Source organism: Saccostrea echinata, unplaced genomic scaffold (genome assembly GCF_033153115.1).
Source record: "Saccostrea echinata isolate AGI-Se365-2 ecotype Australia unplaced genomic scaffold, CSIRO_AGI_Sech_v1 ptg000014l, whole genome shotgun sequence".
In the NCBI taxonomy this organism is placed as follows: Eukaryota; Metazoa; Mollusca; class Bivalvia; order Ostreida; family Ostreidae; genus Saccostrea; species Saccostrea echinata.
The window spans coordinates 19,458,204-19,477,783 of record NW_026889763.1 but is presented as its reverse complement, the minus strand read 5'-3'; the positions used below and the strand labels follow the sequence as shown (position 1 = coordinate 19,477,783).

The following is a 19,580-nucleotide window of genomic DNA, read 5'->3' as shown; positions in this document are numbered from 1 at the left end:
AATTAAGGTCACAACATGTCTTCTAAATATAAACCTGTGAATATCTCTGCTCCGTAGTGAAAAATGCACATTTTCTAATTAAAATACATACAAGCTGGGTGTCTTCAAAAACAAGTAAAAGCACCTAGATATCGTAGGAACAACATAAAATTTAAATCAAGGAGACAATAAATCAAATAAGAAAATAATTCTTACCGGCAGTATTGAATTCGATGTTGTATAATCCAATTTTCTACTATGCAAGAGTTTGAAGCAATAAATAAGTCAATATCCACAAAATAATTTCATAAATATAATTATCCATTCAACAAAAATTAAAGTAAAGTCACAATGCACTAAATACAACCATTATGCAGCCGTATATTTGAAGAAAGCGAACGACAATCCATCGTTTGTTTACATTGGATGCCATTTTGCCGCAATGCATGATGGAGCCAAAGACTTCGTTTTTGGAGTTCACGCCGTTTTTAGAGTTCGTCTTGACTGCGAAAGGTGGCCCTTGTTGCAAAAATTTATTCATTTGAACATCTTACTATTCGTTTCATCAAGTGAAAAAATAATGATATCCCTTCTATTTCTATAAAAACAACCATCTTGTTCCTACTGTTAGTGATGTTTTATAAAATAAAATTATTGTATATTTTTCTCAGATATTCGTACAAGCAATGTCGTATTACAAGGCCTAATAATTTATGGCAAGAGCTGTTGTGATGTAAATAGATCTTACTCCGCGTAGCACATGTTTGTTTGTTGTTGTTTTCTCTCTTTCTCTATTTTTGTTTTGTTTTGTAATTGTTTCTTTTTTGTTATCTTTGTTGCTTTCAAAGTATAAACAACATATATATGTGAGATTTTATGTTATTTGGTATTTAAAATAGACAATGAATATCACCAACTTGTCAATATACATTTGCTCTATTTTCAATGGCGTATTTAGAATCAATATTGTGGAGTCCTTTGTCGCCGCAGTAATTGAAAAGAAAGAAATGGGGGTCGACTGCAATGAGGCCACATCGCTGTTAGGGATGCGCCTCAAAAAATAGTTTGTGTCCAAAAACATGTGAATAAACATGATAAATATTAAATCCCTCTTTATGACATGATATCATGAAATTAGCTTAACAGCAGACTGGGTAGTGCAACTTGTATAATTATATTTATATATATTACCTGAATTAATCTCATCATCATCATCACTGTCAAATGAATTTCCATTGAATTCCCAACTAAAAGGGTCCGATTCCACTTCCACATCTGAGCTAGCCATTTGGATGTCTAAAACATCAAAGCATTTAGATTCAACATCACTTTTTAAAAATTAAAACTGTCTTCAAACAAGAGGCCCATGGGCCACGATGCTCACTTTGGTCAAATAGGTTCAATAAAAGACTTACTTATAGACACAAAATATTACAAAAAAATTTATCAATTCAGATTCTGAGATCTTATTTTCCAGGTATAAGTCTTCTGCTAAATGTGTCTTTGTGTGACATCATATTGTAACTAGGGGATTGCTCTAAAATCAGCCCCAGTATTTCCAATTTGTTTAAACATCATTTATGTTAAAAATTATACAAAAAATATTTTTTGGAAAAAATATACAAACTTAAATTTAAATACAGATCAATCTGGATTTTAACTTTTTTGCACAAAACTATAAATTAAGAGCATATAAAATTATAATCATGTAATGAAAAAATATGAAATTCAAGCAATATTATCATTCTTTCTACATCCATCCACTTTACAAAACAAAACCACAGATGTTGAGAGTAAATTAATAATATAAACTTACTTTTATAGTCTGATATAAATTTGATCTCAAAACTTTTTTGGTCAAAGCCAGCCTGGCAGTAAAAATCTGCTTCTGACGAAGGTGACATTCGTCTTCTCTGAAAATAGATGTGATCAGGGAATACATAAGCTTTTATTAATTCATAACATACTATATAAATGGTGCCTGTTTTGGAGGGTAACAAATGAAATTGACACCCTTTTGAAAACCATTGTTAACCTTTTGTTTTGTCATTGAAATGATCCCTCCTGAAATATTTTATCGACCAAATATTAGAAGATTTTTTTAAAATTTTAATCAATTCTTTGCCTGTAATCAAATGACCACCAAAACTTGTGTTGGATCTAAGGGAAAACAAGTTTCTTGGTTGACTAGTGATACTTTTTACAAAAAAGTTAACTGTTTATTGAGTTTTTTTTAAAACATATAAACATAGGTAATCAAAGATTACAAAGCTCAATGAATGGTACATGTGTATCTATAAGTAAGGTAAATCTTGTACCAATATTGTGTGAGATCAATTATCAATGCAAGTTTGGTTAAAGTAGGACTTATAGTTGCATGGGAATAGACCTGCTCGTAAAAACTTTAAACTTAAACTGTTTACTCATAAAGAAAATGTAGGTCAGTTCCAGCATCCATAGCATGTCTGGTAGTGTCCATCCCTAGTTTCGTCATCCATGCAAGTTTAATCATAACATGTCATATAGTGATAGAGCTACTCCAAAGACATTACTCTGGTCACATATCTGAAAAATGTAGGTCAGATTCAGCATCCAAAGCAAGTCTTCTTGTGTCCATCTTTAGATACATCATTCCATGCTAGTTTGGTTCTGGTAAGGCTAATAATTACTCATCTGGAAAATAAAGGTTAGATCCAGCATCCAAAGCAAGTCTGGTAGTGTCCATCCCTAGGTGCATCCTCCATGCAACTTTGGTTCAGGTAGGGCTTAGTTACTTGGGAATGCATGGACTTGCTCCAAAAACTTTAACCTGGTCACTCATCTAGAAAAATTTAGGTCAGATCCAGTATCTGAAGCAAGTCTAGTATTGTCCATCCCTAGATGCATCATCCATGTAAGTTGGGTCCAGGTACGGCTTATAGTTACTTGGGAATGGACTTGCTCCTAAAACTTTAACCGGGATGCCGACACAAACGAAAATCAATAATTATGATTTGCCATCTAAATCACATGAATGTTCAATTTCAAGTGTGATTTACAACATTTTCATAATTTTATTCGGTAAATAAATAAAAAAAATTACAAATTCATTTTTAATGGACCCAAATTATAGCTTGTATAGCCACTGTATTAGTGTAAAATGTGCACTGTGCCATTTGGCTGACCCCACAAAATGCAAGAAAGCCTGATTTTCTAGTTTGTAAGTTCATTGCAGTCTGCACTCTTGGTATTCGTCATCGAAATTAAATGATATCCATGATGTATCATATAACAAGAGGCCCAAGGGCCTTAACGGTCACGTGAGTATAAAACAATAATCCATAGAGGATCCATAGAGTATAAAATAAACTGATAGAACCTTAATTTGTTGCCCAAAAGCAAGAAAAATAGGATGATCATGATCTTCGAAATAATTAGTCTAATATTCAGTAACAACTCATAAATTAAGTTCTAATCTGTCCCCAATTTAGATTTTTTTCCTATAAGTTTTATTTTCTAATATGCCCCCACCCTACCCCCGAGGGTCATAATTTGAATAATCTTGAATCTACACTACTGTAAAACACTTTTTATTCACAAGAACTTTATTTTTGCGTAATTACGTGAGACAGTGTGCTGGTGAAAATTTCATTCTCACTTATCTTAGTATTCCTAAAGATTATATACAGCAAACACATTTCGTGAATATTCTGTCTCGCTAATAAGGAGTCAGTGACTATCTCGCGAAAATGAAGTGTCCCGAAAATTTAGTGATCTACAGCACCTGAAGATGTTTCTGTATTAAAATGACTAATCATGGCTTTGTTGTTCTTGAGAAGAAAATTTTTAAATGATCTTTCATATATATTCCTAACTAAAATTTGATCACCTGTTGTGTCCCCTCCCTACCCCAGGGGGTCATGATTTGAACAAATTTGAATTTACATTACCCAAGGATGCTTCCATATAAATAAGACAAATCATGGCTTTGCTATTCTTGAGAAGAAGATTGTTAAAGATTTTTCCTATGTATTCATATGTAAATCTTTGATCATAAATTGTGGCCCCACTCTATATTACCTGAGGATGCTTCCATGTAAATATAACCAATCATGGCTTTGCTGTTCTTGAGAAAATAATTTTTTCAAGATTTTTCCTACATATTCCAATGTAAAAATTTCATTGTTCATTATGGCCCCACCCTCCCCGGGGATCATCATTTTAAGAAATTTGAATCTACACTACCTGAAGATGTTTCTACATCAGTTTCATCTTTCTTGGCCCAGTGGTTCTGGAGAAGATTTTTCCAATGTATTCCCATGTAAAACTTTAATCTCCCATTGTGACCCGCCCTGCCCCCGGCAGGGGTGTGCAATTACCATTGCCCAATGCTCAGGGCTACCAATTTTAGAGGTTGGGCTATCATAAATCTATACTGCATTAGCCTGTCGGGCTAGTAAATCTGAAACGAAAGTATATGTATATTTACATCGACTGAATTGATGTACGAATTAACTTTGTTGTAAAATCATAATCTTTAATTCTTTTCAACATATATGTATTGTGTGTGGCTATCGCCAGTCGTATCAGTGACAATTATATTCAATAAAAATAGGGAGAAGTACCTGACAATAACATAGTGGAAACCATTATTTGTTTTATTTATTTCAACTTAAATTTTTTTTTTTTTTTTTTTTACCTTTTTGTTATACTTATACATGTATTGTTTTCGGTAGTTAATGGGCTAGTGATGATTGTCAACCTCGAGCTAGTAACTTTGTTACTTCCACTAGCCCAGGCTAGTAACTAATTTTTGTAATTGCACACCCCTGCCCAGGGGTCATGATTTGAACAAACTTGAATCTACACTACCTGGGGATGTTTCCACGTAAGTTTTATCTTTCTTGGCCCAGTGGTTCTGGAGAAGAAGATTTTTAAAGATTTTTCCTATGTATTCCTATAATGTAAAACTTTGATCGTCCATTGTGGCCCCACCCTACCCCTGGGAGTTATGATTTTAACAAACTTGAGTCTACACTACCTGAGGATGTTTCCACATAAGTTTCATCTTACCTGGTCCAGTGGTTCTTGAGAAGAAGATTTTTAAAAGATGCCATTAATTTTTCACTAATTCTTAGTTATCTCCCCTTGGAAGACGGTGTGGCGCTTCATTTGAACAAACTTGAATTACCTTTACCCAAGGATACTTTGTTGCAAGTTTGGTTGAAATTGGCCTGGTGGTTCTTGAGAAGAAGTTGAAAATGTAAAAAGTTTACGCAAGACGCACACCCGCACGACAACGGATGAAAACAGATACATGTAGCAATAGGTCACCTGAGTGACTCAGTGGCCTAATAAAATCAGAGCCACCAATCAACATATTGACATCCACTGGCTAAGCAACAAACTTTTCCTCTGATGTGGTTCCTAACTCCAAAATATCAAGTCATTTTGCATGGCTGCACCACAGATTTATGAAATTGATGCATATGGAAAATATTACCTTAGGCCATTCCAAGTTTTTTCTATGTTAAGCATCCACCCATCTTTCAAATACTTCCCTACCTATTCGCAAAAAACACACAAACCAAAAAGTAAAACACAAGTCATTATAGCCATAAAAATGATGTCATTCAAAGAATATGATTCCATTCATCTATTTTTCTCATAGAAATATTTATTCTTCAGCAAAATCAAGGTATTAAATGCTTAAAATATTCCAAATATGGCATATTGTAGACAAATACTTAGAGAAATTGACAGAATTCAGTGAATCGACCAGAATAAACAATTTCAGGACTCCTGATTTTGTTTGTTTGTTTGTTTGTTTTTTTTTTTGTTAAGGGATGTCAAAAAATCCAAGGCACAAGCGGACGCTAAACATTGAAAAAACTTGGAATGGCCTTAAATGTACAATGAAATACCATAATTACTAACAAATTCTAATTAATTATCTAGGCTCGCTCTTTGATCTCTAAAAGTTGGAATTAAAAAATGATTTTGGTTTAAATATATTTTATTCTAAATACTTGCTGTAATAGATGACAAATCTCCATGAAGTTCTAAAAACAGAAAATTTATTTCCACATATCTGTTATCAAGGTGGCAGGGGATAATTTTTCTTTTCAATGCCAAACATGTGCCGAGGGAGTAGGCATATGCATGAGGTCAATAAAAACAGATCATAGTTTGGAGCAGTTTCTTGGGTGCTAATTAATTGCACTTCATATATCTATAGCTCAAAAAATGTGTCAACGTATAACATGTAACCTACATATTAAAGTGCACATGTACCGAAAATGCACTTGGAGGTCTCCAAAGATTTTGGCTTGTTTTTCCAAGATTTGGGCTGCTGTCGCACCTATACAGCCCATCCCATTCCCGAGCAAGCAGGATAAAACACCCAGTATTCTGTAGAACAATGCATGCCCTAATGAAAATTCACCAATTGATCTGGGGCCATTCACCTTCCCTCTGAGATGCACACCACTGCTTTTCAGCTGAATTTCCTCTGCGACTGACCAAATGTCTTAGTTTCGCATTTACAACTCTATATATGCTAAGCATCAGAGTGACACCTACATGATGCACATCATTTTTCTCAGCAAGCTCTGCTACACTGCACATGTACATGTATCCCATAATTATTCTATTCATTTTTCTACATAAAATATCACATCAATCAGGGGATATCTCAGTTTTTAAAGAAATTTGACAGTGCGTACTAATCTATAGTATGAAACTATCCCCTGCCACCCAATGTCATATGGCCATAGTCAAGTCGTACCCAAGGCAATTCAAATCTTAAAATGTTAACATACAAACATATATGGTTTTGAGTTGACACAGATAAATGCTGTTTTTATTCTCACGGATCAAAAAGTTCCTTGATAAAATGGTTTGCTTAACGGATAAAAGTTATGTAATTGATCCTAAAAGTTTTCTTTTATTATATTTTGCTAGTTGTAAAGGGGTATATAATAAATTTATCATTATAACAGTAACTTGATCCTGAGACCCGTATTACGTCTCGTTGACAGGCGCGGACATCAGATCAAACTAATTTGATCTGATGATCTGTGCATGTCAACTTGACATGATACGGCTCTTCGGATCAAGTTACTATTATAATTATATATATACTGGCCTCTGTTCTTCTTTCAGAAAATATCATAGGCTCAATTTCGTTGAGTCAATAATTTGGAATATCCCATAATTATCTCTTAATTTGAATCACTTAAACATGTTAAATCAACATATACCCCTGATCGGCCGAGAATTGCAAAATTTGGTGGTAATTTTCTTTACATTTAGATTATTTTACAATGTATACTTTAAAATTTATTAAATATCCATTCCAATAAACAAAAAGAACAGATTACATTTATCGGAAAGCAAATTTTTTACTGAGAATGAACATAGTTTGAAAAAATTGTAGTGTTTTGGGCGAGTAAACATGGTACTGAAGGAGATGCCTATCCCGTTAGTATATAGATCCCTGACTTAATGCATAGAATAATGATTATACGTTAAAAAAGTGTGTTATAAAATTTGCATTGTCTGTTTATGATACGGAATACAACAGATCTAGGGCCTATAAGTCAAAAAATTTATTTGTTTATTCATTTGAAAATTATGTTACAATTCCAGGAAATGCAGACATGGCTCTTCTTTATAGTAAAATTCTGCACCAGATTTTCATTTTGCTCAGTAAAAGTTCACTTCAATTATAATGCCCTGTTCACACGGAGAGTTTAATTCGAATTAAACATAAGTTACTGCGAATTAAATTTGAATCGCATTCGCACAGGGAATTTAATGCGAATTAGTTTAATTCAAATTAATTAACTGCACATTAAATTACTTCGCATTAGCTCCGTGTGAACGCTAAGCGAAGCTAATTCGAATTAAATTTTGACGCATGCGTAATGGCACAATTAAGTCACATGCCACATGTCTGTGGACAGATATGGATACTTATGATATTTTTTAGTGGAAAACAAAGAAAAATTATGTTAATCACTGAAATGTGCATAGAGACTATGACAGAATGTAATATGGGTTTGCTGCGCATAAGGCGACGTGATTTGAAAATGACATCATAATAGCCTTACTGAATAGCCTTACTGTAGAAATAAAATTTTAATTCCCATTAGTTTACTTCGCATTAGCTGTAGTGTGAACACAATTTAATTTGCATTATTTTAATTCACATTATTTACTTCGCATTAATTTACTGCGAATTAAACTCTCCGTGTGAACAGGGCATAACAATTTAATGCATGTTACTGTCAATCAAAAATTGTTTTAATCAGTAAATCATGATGCAAAAACTAACATAACTTGCAGAAGTCAGCATAAACAACTTCACTAGCGAATCAAGATCCCATTCAAAAAACATTGGTAATGTAATGCAATATCATGCACTCAAGTGTATAATATATAATTTTCTTATCGGTATTGTAAAACAATTGATACCCCATATGAGTTCCACATGGTGAAAAGAAGGACCCTTGACATGACTGACTTGCTAACCAGACATGACCTCGGCCACTACGTGGCCTTTTTCAGGTTAATTAGAATAATCTAACTGTGTCTTGGGACAGGCCCTCACTACAGTTAGAATCCCTCCCATATACCAATAACATAGCAGAAAATTGCAGAATCGCTCCGAAATGATTTTGGAGAAAATTAATGAAGTTGCATTGAAAATAACAGTCAAATTAATCATAAAAAACCTTTTGAGACTGTAAATACCTTTCATCTAAAAATTTAATCCATATAATGGAAGAATTCAACACTTTTTCACCAACATTTTTTACTCGTTTCAAATTTACTCAAGATGTTGACATTCAGAACTCTCAGGATATTTCATAGTAAATGCACAAAGTTAGAGTTATCTCCCGTATTTTCTTTGCTACATGGACAATACACGGAATGCATTCTATCGTTAAACAGGGTCCGTAGGACATTTATCATTTTAATGATAGAACATTCTATCTATGGTCAGGTCAGTTCACCTCGTAGACCAAGTCTTGGGTCCGTATTTCACCATGTTGACCTCAGAAGAGGTAATAAATTGTTAATATTGTTAAGTTATGAGTTGTCATCAATTTATATAGTGGAGTCAGCTTGTAACAATTCTCCTGGTTACGAGTTGAATTTTGTCGTTTCATTAATATGAGTTGACCTATTGGGTTTGATCTGATCTACTCAACATGCTAGAGGTTCACGGCGATATACTTTTGACTTGGCGCTCCGAGGTATATAAGGAGCGTAGGGACGTTTAACCGAGGCTCTTACTTGTAGGAGGAGATCTGACCTAGATACGATCATACGAGGCTGGTTACGAGTTGACCAAAAACCCTTAAACAGACACTGTAACTTTTCTGTGTTTCCCAATCCCAAACAAGGATAGACTGTAATGCAGGCCCAACTGTGTTCATTGTACGTGTATAAAAAATGAATAAAAAGGACACTATAAAGATTATCGTTCCGAAAAATTGACACATACAACTGACCTAGTTCGAATTTTCTCAACTAAGTGACAACTTTCCAAAGTTCACAGTACATACGATGAACTTCAAGCATCTTCTAAATTTCCATCTTCAAAAGTAACAAGAGAAGATTTTTATACTTTAAAGCTTACAAATACTTACAAAACTGTCTTTCATACGCAATGCAGTCTCAGTGATCAGTTCATGTTCATGTTGTAGGGTGTTACCTTCGCTTAACTGGTTCTTGTGAACTTCCGGTAACCAGCACATTTCTGAAACGTGGAAATCTTGTAATATGCAGGCAATATTTATGACTTTTAGAGTGGGACAGTTGCAAAGTATGATGGCAAAGGTACTTATTTTGGCCATTTTAGGGTGGGACAAGTCATTTTAACAACAAAAGACCCTACATACATAATCTATATAACTCAGTAACTGTAGGGCAGTGGCGGATCCAGAAGTGTCTAAAGATTAAGGGCCTGGGACACAAATTATAAATGCAATATTTAGCAACAACAAAATAAAAATTTCTTAATCTTTATACGAATAATTTTGGTTATAACAGGGGAGTTGGCGCCCCCCCCCCCGAACCCCCTCCTAATAAAGGTCCCTGATTTTATTATGAATTGAGAAAAGACTCATGAATACATGTAGTTATTCAAATCCATGAAATAAACCCTCAAATCACAGGTTCCTCCTAGTTTTTGGACAATTTAGACCTGGCCTTCCATGCAAAACTGTCAAATTAATCAATATAATCAAATTATCAGGAAATTAATTAATCAATTTAGATTTAGAAAGTATGCTACATTTAAGATATAGACAGTATGTTAGAAGCATATAATATACTTTTAGTCAAGAGTGTACGGGGATTTACCCTGGATTGTATTCCATACACCTTGAGGCTGAATCAAGGGTGTAGGGGATTTACTCTGTGTTGTATTCCATACATGTGTGCAGAAGGCCCCAGTGCTTTTTAACTATGCCTTGTGACATCACAATATTTTACCTTCAGCTCAAGCTGTACATAGTACATGTATACTAAATTACACCAGCTGGCTTGCTATACAAACAAATCTTGTATTACAAGTTAGCTTGCTGCTTCAGCCTCTGAGGATGTATAGAATAGAATTTACCAGAGGAAAATCTCTTTACATCCTTGATTGAATTGCAGTGGATATATCCCTGCTAGAATTACAAGAAAAACAATCCAATGCATGTCATATTTCCTTAGAAATAAAAAATGTCATGGTCAATTAAGATTTTATACAACTTTCAAACATTTTCAGATTGCATGATATCCAAAATCATGCACGTTTAAAATTCCCAAAATTATTTCATTTAGAAAAGGAAATCACCAAATATTTTGCAACTGAATGGAGTCTATACCCTTCAAGTAGTAGCCATCTATATCACAGCCTCAACATGGCTGATGAAGGAGAAATTTAAAGGTCATATTATATTGTATATATGTACAGGGGTATTTATGAACTTTACATTGTACATGTACTTTGATTTAATTTTCATACAAAATGAGGACGGGAAATATATTCTTTCACTGCAGTGGAAGGTATGAGACCAATTTTTTTAAGACTTTATAAATCTATGTTTATGCACTGGTCCCACTCTGGTGAATAATATTGCCTAGTCTCTTATTCATGGACTATAAATTTGTGGAAACTTGAATGTAATTGATATTGCAATTCAAATTATCCTAGTAATTAAGAATACGAAGCCAAATATACTTATTAAGTGGATGTTGCATTATTTTGTATGCTTTCTGTGGTTCATGACATTATGCTGAAAATTCTTTCCAAAAAATATTTACTTGTACATACGTATGTTTATCTAGAGTGTTCCAAGAAAAAACATGTGTTGCCTGCTATATAGGCTCATAAAAGTTGCAAATAAATCTAAGGATGGTCAGGTATTTGCTGTACAGTGCATAAAAAAATCCACAAATAGGAAGGCTCTGATAGAAATTGACAATATAATAGAAAATGTTGAATATGATTTCCCTATCCTCAAAACTAAACAAAATAATATTACAATTAAATCAGAAATAATTATAATTTAATGCATGTTTCCAACAATCCTCTGAAAGTCTGACTATCCCTATGATATTGACTTTACTACACTTGAATTTAACATTCAGCTGATTTTCAAAGGAAATACTTAGTATTCAAGATATCTTTATCTAAATTCACACAATGATATATTGTGAGAACTATTCAAATGTGTCCATTTTTTTTACCTTGACTTAGCTTTTTCATTTTGCATTTTGTTCAGTTTTAAAGGAACTTTTTTTTTATCCAAATACACATACAGTGTACTATCACATGTTGGTAAGAAGTATTCAAATGTGTCCTGAATTTTTTATTGTGACCCCTATGATATTGACCCAACTATTTCAATCTGCATTTAGCTCAATTTCAAAGAAATTATTCAAGATATTTTTATCTATACACATATCTGAGATAAACTATGTCAATTTTTTTTTATCTTGATCTTCCCTTTGACCTCGCTATTCCTTATTTTGCATGTAGCTTAGTCTTAAAAAAATCTTTTAATTTATTTTTATCTATGCACTTGCACTGACACATATTGGTGATAACATTTCAACTGTGTCCAAATTATGACCTGTTCCTTTTGTTAATCATTAATCTGACTATTTATTTTAGTTACAGCTCTTTTTTTTTTAAAGAAAGTATTCATAATATTTCTATCAAACGTACAATAACACAAAATTGGTGAGAGTTATTCAACTGTGTCATAATACTTCAAACCTTTATAAAGTTTCCTTTGACCTTGACCTCATCATTCCTCCTTTACTCTGATTTTGAACCATAGAAGCCTGATGCTTTTTTCCTTGTTTCATCAAAACTTATCCTGGGTAAGGCATTCATGTCCTGTTATAGATTTTAATTTCTTTTAATGAAGGTTGTTATCTAGAACACTGATATCTCAAATACATGGATACATGTTTGTCGAAGTGAGTTGGCACTCCCTAAAATCTTTTTTTCAGCATTCTTCATGTTTTTAACCCTTGTCATTTCCAATCTTTCTGCGAAAATTTCAAATTGTTATTAAAAAAAATGAATTGCAATGTTTATGCCTTTATAAAAAAAATTTAAACAAAATAAAAACAAAATTTTACCTATCAACCCTATTTTTTAGCTCTACTGGTCAGAGACCAGAAGAGCTTATGCGATAGTAAGGTGTCCGTCATCCGTCCGTCTGTCTGTCTGTCTGTCTGTCTGTCTGTCCGTCTGTCTGTAAACAATTTTTCAAAACGCTACTCCTCCTACAGTTTTGGTCCGATTTCAATATAACTTGGCACACAAGTAGACTACACTAAGATACATAATTTAGTGCATCGGTTTTTGATTTCGATGGACAGTGTTGCCATGGTTACTAAAAATAGCAATTTCTGTGAAATTCCTTTAAAACGCTACTCCTCCTACAGTTTTGGTCTGATTTCAATATAACTTGGCACAGAAGTAGACTACACTAAGATACATAATTTAGTGCATTGGTTTTTGATTTTGATTGACGATGTTGCCATGGTTACGAAAAATAGAAATTTCTGTTAAATTCCTTTAAAACCCTACTCCTCCTACAGTTTTGGTCTGATTTCAATATAACTTGGCACACAAGTAGACTACACTAAGATACATAATTTAGTGCATCGGTTTTTGATTTCGATGGACGGTGTTGCCATGGTTACTAAAAATAGCAATTTCTGTGAAATTCCTTTAAAATGCTACTCCTCCTACAGTTTTGGTCTGATTTCAATATAACTTGGCACACAAGTAGACTACACTAAGATACATAATTTAGTGCATCGGTTTTTGATTTCGATTGATGATGTTGCCATGGTTACTAAAAATAGAAATTTCTGTGAAATTCCTTTAAAACACTACTCCTGCTACAGTTTTAATCTGCTTTTAATAAATTAGGCATACAAGAAGACTATACTAAGATACATAACTTAATGCATCGGTTTTTGAATTCGGGGAACAGTGTTGCCATGGTTACTTAAAATAGAAATTTTTGTGAAATTTCCATAAAACGTTACTCCTCCTACAATTTTGGTCTGATTTCAATCTAATTTGGCACACAGTTAGAATACACTATGATACATAATATGTATTTCTGGTTTTTTTTTTTTCGGTGAATGGTGTTGTCATGGTTACTAAAAAAAGAAATTTCCGTGAAATACTTTCAAAATGCTACTCTTCCTACAGTTATCATTTGATTTCAATATAACTTGGCACAGAAGTAGACTACATTAAGATACATAATTCTATTTATTGTTGCATGTTGCAGAGTTTCAAATCCAAGTGCTACTTTTCTTTTGTTATACATACAGACCAGTAGAGCTACAGTCTCATCAGAGACTTCTGGTTATTAGCAAGTAATGGTACATGTATACAAGCATGTTTTTTTCCTTAGGCCGTGATGTCTTATAGATTTCATTCCAGTTAATAAATCTTGTTGATCGATTGATTGTTTGTTGTTTAATGTCCCTCTCGAGAATTTTTCATTCATATAGAGATGCTACCACTTGCTGGTGTAGGGCTACAAATGTTGACCTATACTCAGCACTCAGGGCCAGTGAGGGATATTTTTCGAGCCAGCACTTACTGTGACAAGGGACCTTGGTTTATACAGTCTCATCCAAAGGACCGGTCTCCACGACCCGCAGTGGGATTCGAACCTGCGACGTAAGGATCAACTCCTTTTTCCGCGACTCTAGAGCAGACACCCTAACCACTGCGTCATGCAGGCGACAAGATATCTTATTAAAAAGTCTAATAAACTGTAGCTCTGTACATTGTATCTACCTAAAATGTGCGAATTCAATGCATCACCAAACTCGATAAATCATGATATCTGTATAACAACATATTGCTGTTTCCTAATTAATGAGAATTAGTTTGTGTATATATATAGTGCAAACATATAGTGCATATGCATATATGCATAGTGTATATGCATATAAACATATCAAGTTTTCAAGCAATAATTACTTAAGTTGAACTTCAGTATCCATGACACTGATATATTGAATATCATGGATATGTTGAAAGGGATTTTGAAGTCCCAAACCCTTATTCTTTGGGTATTTTGCCCTGGATATCTTGAATCCTTAGATATCAAGGTTTGACTGTATTTAAAATTTTTGGAGTTTCATTGTTATTCTGCTAACCCAGTTAAGCAGGTATTACTATTTCAATCTATACCATGGGCGGATACAGGATTTGTGATTAGGGGGGGCGTGGATAACTTTGTTCAAACTTGGGGTCTGGGGGCCACCTTAAGGCCCCCAGTGGGTCCAGGGCGAAGCCCTGATGGGGGCCCAGGGGGCGAAGCCCCCGGAAGCTCCTGGGTTTTCATGTATTTTAAGAGTAAAACCAGGCACAATAATAGGGGTATTGGTTAGTTTATATGTACCAAAGTTTGGCATTATTAATACTAGTCATATCATACTTTGAATGGAGGGGGCCCAGGGGGCGAGGCGCCCGGAAGCTCCTGGGTTTTTGTGTATTTTAAGAGTAAAACCAGGCACAAAAATAGCGGTATTGGTTAGTTATATACCAAAGTATGGCATTATTGATATTAGTCATATCATACTTTGAAAATTTTAGGGGGGGCGTGCGCCCCCCATGCCCCCCTTTAAATCCGCCAGTGTATACTATATGTCTTGTTAATTCCTAACCCATACTAATTATCAGACTAGTAATCAATGACTTCCCTAAGTAAGTTGTGACTTATTGACCACTTTCGGGTACATTAAAAGTGGCAGATTCAGGACCCCCCCTCCCCCCCCCCCCCCCACTCCAAGATTTTTTTTTTAAAATTGTCATTTTTACAACATATTGCATAAATGAGATTGTCTCTTTGCTATATCCAAACACATTGTTCTGTATTATATTATATGTATTAAAAAACCCAAACATTTACTTATTGTAGTACTCTTAGATAGATTAAAGGCCGACTGAGTCATAATTTTTAATATTATACTTTCATGTAAATTAGTTGAATCTGATTCATCAAGAAACATTTGTTAAAAACACTATTACCCGCTGAATAATGAAGCCACACCCTCCAGGATAGCAACAGTCGACATTGCTTGACTACAGGTGATATTCCAAAAAAATATTGACTCTGCAGAATTTATGCGCGCAAGGTTCACTGTAATGTGATTGTTTGTTTGTTTGTATGTTGTTTAATGTCCCTCTCGAGAATTTTTCACTCATATGGAGACGCCACCACTTGCAGGTAGAGAGCTGCAAATTTTGTCCTATACTCTGCACTTACGGCCATTGAGCAGTGAGGGATCTTTTTTGTGCCAGCACCTACTGCGACACGGGACCTCGATTTATACGGTCTCATCCAAAGGACCGGTCTCCACGTCCAACAGTGGGATTCAAATCCGCGACGTAAGGATCAACTCCTTACTTCGCGAGCAGGTGCTCTAACCACTGCGCCACGCGGGCGACTCACTGTACTGTGTATTTGTATAAAACATTCAGTATGATATGAAAAATACTTCATGTAGTTGCAATTGAGGGTAACATTGAAAATTTTCACCCCAAGAAAACCATTGTCAACCTCGGCTGTGCATCGGTTGACAATGGTTTTCTAAGGCTGAAAATTTTCAATGTTGCCATGGTTACACTCAACTACATGCAGTATTTATATAATACAATCTCAAACTTTATATTACTGAGAAAGAACTTCAAGATATCCAAGGATTCAGGATATCGAGCCTCGGTTGACAATGGTTTTCTTGGGGTGAAAATTTTCAATGTTACACTCAACTTCATGCAGTATTTATTATATTATGCTGAATGTTTTTGCGAATACATATAAAAGTGAACCTTGCATGCATAAATTCTGCGCAGTCACTATTTTTGGAATATCACCCGTCATGAAGCATTGTTGACTGTTGCTATGCCGGAGGGCATGACTTCATCATTCGGTGGGTAATAGTGTTTTTTAACAAATGTTTCTCGGCGAATCAGATTCAACTATATAGCAGCAGAAATCATCTGAAAACTGAAAGCCAACCAAAATGTTAGTCTAAAAATGTTGATTTATTTTGCTCCCATCCTTTTGCATAAAGAAAGCTTGAAAATTCTTTCCATTTAACTCACATTTATCTTTTTTAATTACTAATAGTATGCGCAGTGGTTATAGCATTTGCTCTGGAGTCGCAGCTTACATTGCGGATTCGAATCTCATTGCAGGACATGGGGACAGGTCCTTTGGATGACAGTATATACCGAGCTTCTGTTTCATAGTATGCGCTGGCATGAAAAAGATCCATAATTGCTTATGGGTGCACAGGTCTAAATTTTTGGCCCTCCACCGGCAAGTGGTGGCATCTCAGTATGAGAGAAAAATTTTCAAAGGGATGGTAAACAAGCAAACAATTATTTTAATTACTTGTTCTTTAATATTAAGCAAATATGAAAGAATTTTATTTTTTCTCTTGAATATTTTGCAATTGTATCAGAGCTTGAATACTGTTCGTTATCTCCATATATTTCGTCAAACTCTTTCTTTCAAATAAACTTAACTTTCAGGAAGTTCTGGTTAAGTCAAATTACTGGTATATAAAATGTGAGATTATATGATGAAATAATTTCATTAGAGATGATGAAATAATCTCATTAGATAAGGCAACATTATTTACAATGAATTGTTTAAAACAGATAAAAAACACTAAAAAAAAAAAAACCCAAACAAACAGATAAAAGAACACTAAAACAAATTCACTTGTTTTAAGTAAAATATTTACATATGTTTATTTACTAAACATTTTTTTAAGAAAAGGTAAGTCCACTTTTATCATTCTTGATCAGGAAATTCGGATTATCCCTCATTCTACTTTTACAACCAGTAACTCACAATGACTTTTTTCAATATCCTAATGTTAAGTGCACAAAAGACAAACTTAGGGCCTATAATTTATTAATTTATCTGTTTGCAATCGCATTGCCTTTGACAAACTACTTTAAAATGTCGGAGTTTCGAGGAAATTCAGTCAATATTAATAAATGTTATGTAACATATAAAACTGATTTTAAAGTTTAAAATAATAATTACATTAAACACGGTACGTTAATTATTTCAATTAATAGAGAAAATATCCTTAGAAGAAGTGCAACTTTATTCACATCCTTAACTGAATGTCATTTCTAACAAAATAATCTGTTAAAATCATGTTATAATTTTTTTTTATCAGTACTCTGGTCTTTAAGTGACTAAATAATAATAAAACATATCAAAAACAGTTAATTCGGATTTTGTACTATGTAAAAATTGTCAAAATATGTTGTTAATAACTTACTTTTACTGTTGATGTCCATTTTCACGGAAGTTACTCGTGCGCATGCGCAAAAAATCCATCAGGGGAAAGTGTGTAAACGCCATGATGCAGCATGAAAATGTGTGTGGAAAAAATCACGTTCAGACCGGAAACTCACACTATGAACAATTTTGTATTTTCTGGGTAATATACGGTGCGAAATTCCGTTTTCAACACTTTAGAAAACTCACTACATGAGTGTAAGTGGTGACTCTTCAAAATGTAGTGACTTGCTGGTGTGTTACCTAGTGCGTGTAGTGAGTATCGGGGTTTTACAAACACACCCTCACACACACACACACACCCTCACACCCCCCCCCTCACACACACACACACACACACACACACACACACACACACACACACACACACACACACACACACACACAAATATATGTATATATATATATATGTATATATATATGTATGTATGTATGTATTCGCTTGAAATAAACACTGACATATTTTTATCCGAAATCTTCCACTAAGCAGCTAGGCTAGCTGTCCATTCAATAGAGATAGATATCTACCACATAGCTGCTAGGTTAGCCGCTACGATCTTGAACGCAGCCCAGTACATGTAGTTTATTCCATACCTCCCTAAGAAAAAAAAAATGAAAAAAAGGCTTTCTTGCCTTGGGCCCAGCGATCACACAAAGAAGAACATGGGAAAAATAAGTCTTTATGCATGTGGCATCGTTTTTAAAAGAGGCAACCAGAAAAATAATTTACACTTTTATTTGAAAAATCTGGAGGGGGGGGGGGGGTTATGGTTCCAACTTTTTCACAACATAATTTTTCGATCCATAATTATGATGGGTTTTGCCCTTACTACAACACTACAACAAAACGTGTGGGGAGAGGGGCAACCTGCATTTCAATGAACATTTTGACACTAAATTAACAGTAAAAGTTTAGGTTCGATAAAAAGTGGGAAGGGGGAGCGAGTAATTTCAAGGACTAATATCATGTCGGCACAAGCAATAAGGAAAATCAGTCAAATTGTATGTTACGACAAATCTTAAATTATTTGATCTTGAATGTGGGAGAAGGATGGACATTCGAATATTGTGAGATCAGTTAGGTTAATTGTTTCTCACCACTGGGCTTTAGAGTGTTCGACCATTGCACTGTAGCACAGTACATCTCACAGGAAACGATATATCGGAATTTGGCCTGACCATTAGATTTTGGCATCCATACCGAGACAAGACTTTCAGGGTTTGGCAAAGACTATCGGATTTTGGCGAGACCATCGGACTTTGGCTTGGCCATCGGACTCGAGTCTTAAACATATAATAAGGAAACAAGGCAGTTGCGACTCGTTTGCATTTGGCATGGATAGAAGGTCCTCTTCAAGCTGTCATTATATAAAAATGTTATACATGTAAAATTATAACATTTCTTTTGTTTTAAAAATTTATTTCAATTTTTATTTGAATTTCTTGTAGATTATTTACTGTTCTGGCTCAAGTCCATCCATACCTTTACCAGTCAAAATGTGCCAGTGATTTTGGTTGGTACCCATGCTGATGGGATGTCAGAAGAGGTATAAGAAAAGAGGTTCCCTTACAATTAGTTTAAAAGGTTCAATAAAAATATAATTGACTCTAATCGTATGATAAGCAAAATGGCAAGCTTTTCCATCGTAAACTTTCCTTATTTATGTAGTAAAATTCAGCTATCACCTGCATATAGTGTTTATTCGATACTCAATTGCTAGAGCATGCTCTGAGTAGGATCAG

General features: G+C 34.3%; 1 long non-coding RNA gene across 4 annotated transcripts in view; it reads right to left on the bottom strand.

Annotated features, from left to right (window-relative positions):
• Positions 1-17,995, bottom strand: part of LOC133186905 (uncharacterized) — a 29,655-nt gene extending 11,660 nt beyond the window's left edge. The window contains exons 1-4 of one of the 4 annotated variants that reach the window (XR_009721105.1): positions 17,818-17,995; positions 9,618-9,727; positions 1,796-1,892; positions 1,171-1,275 (exon numbers count right to left, since the gene is read on the bottom strand). This is a non-coding gene — a long non-coding RNA (uncharacterized LOC133186905). Of the gene's footprint in view, positions 1-1,170; positions 1,276-1,795; positions 1,893-4,203; positions 4,289-9,617; positions 9,728-17,817 lie in introns of those variants that run through there. The other 3 variants (XR_009721102.1, XR_009721104.1, XR_009721103.1) reach the window with 3 other exon arrangements.
• Positions 17,996-19,580: the final 1,585 nt, after the last annotated feature.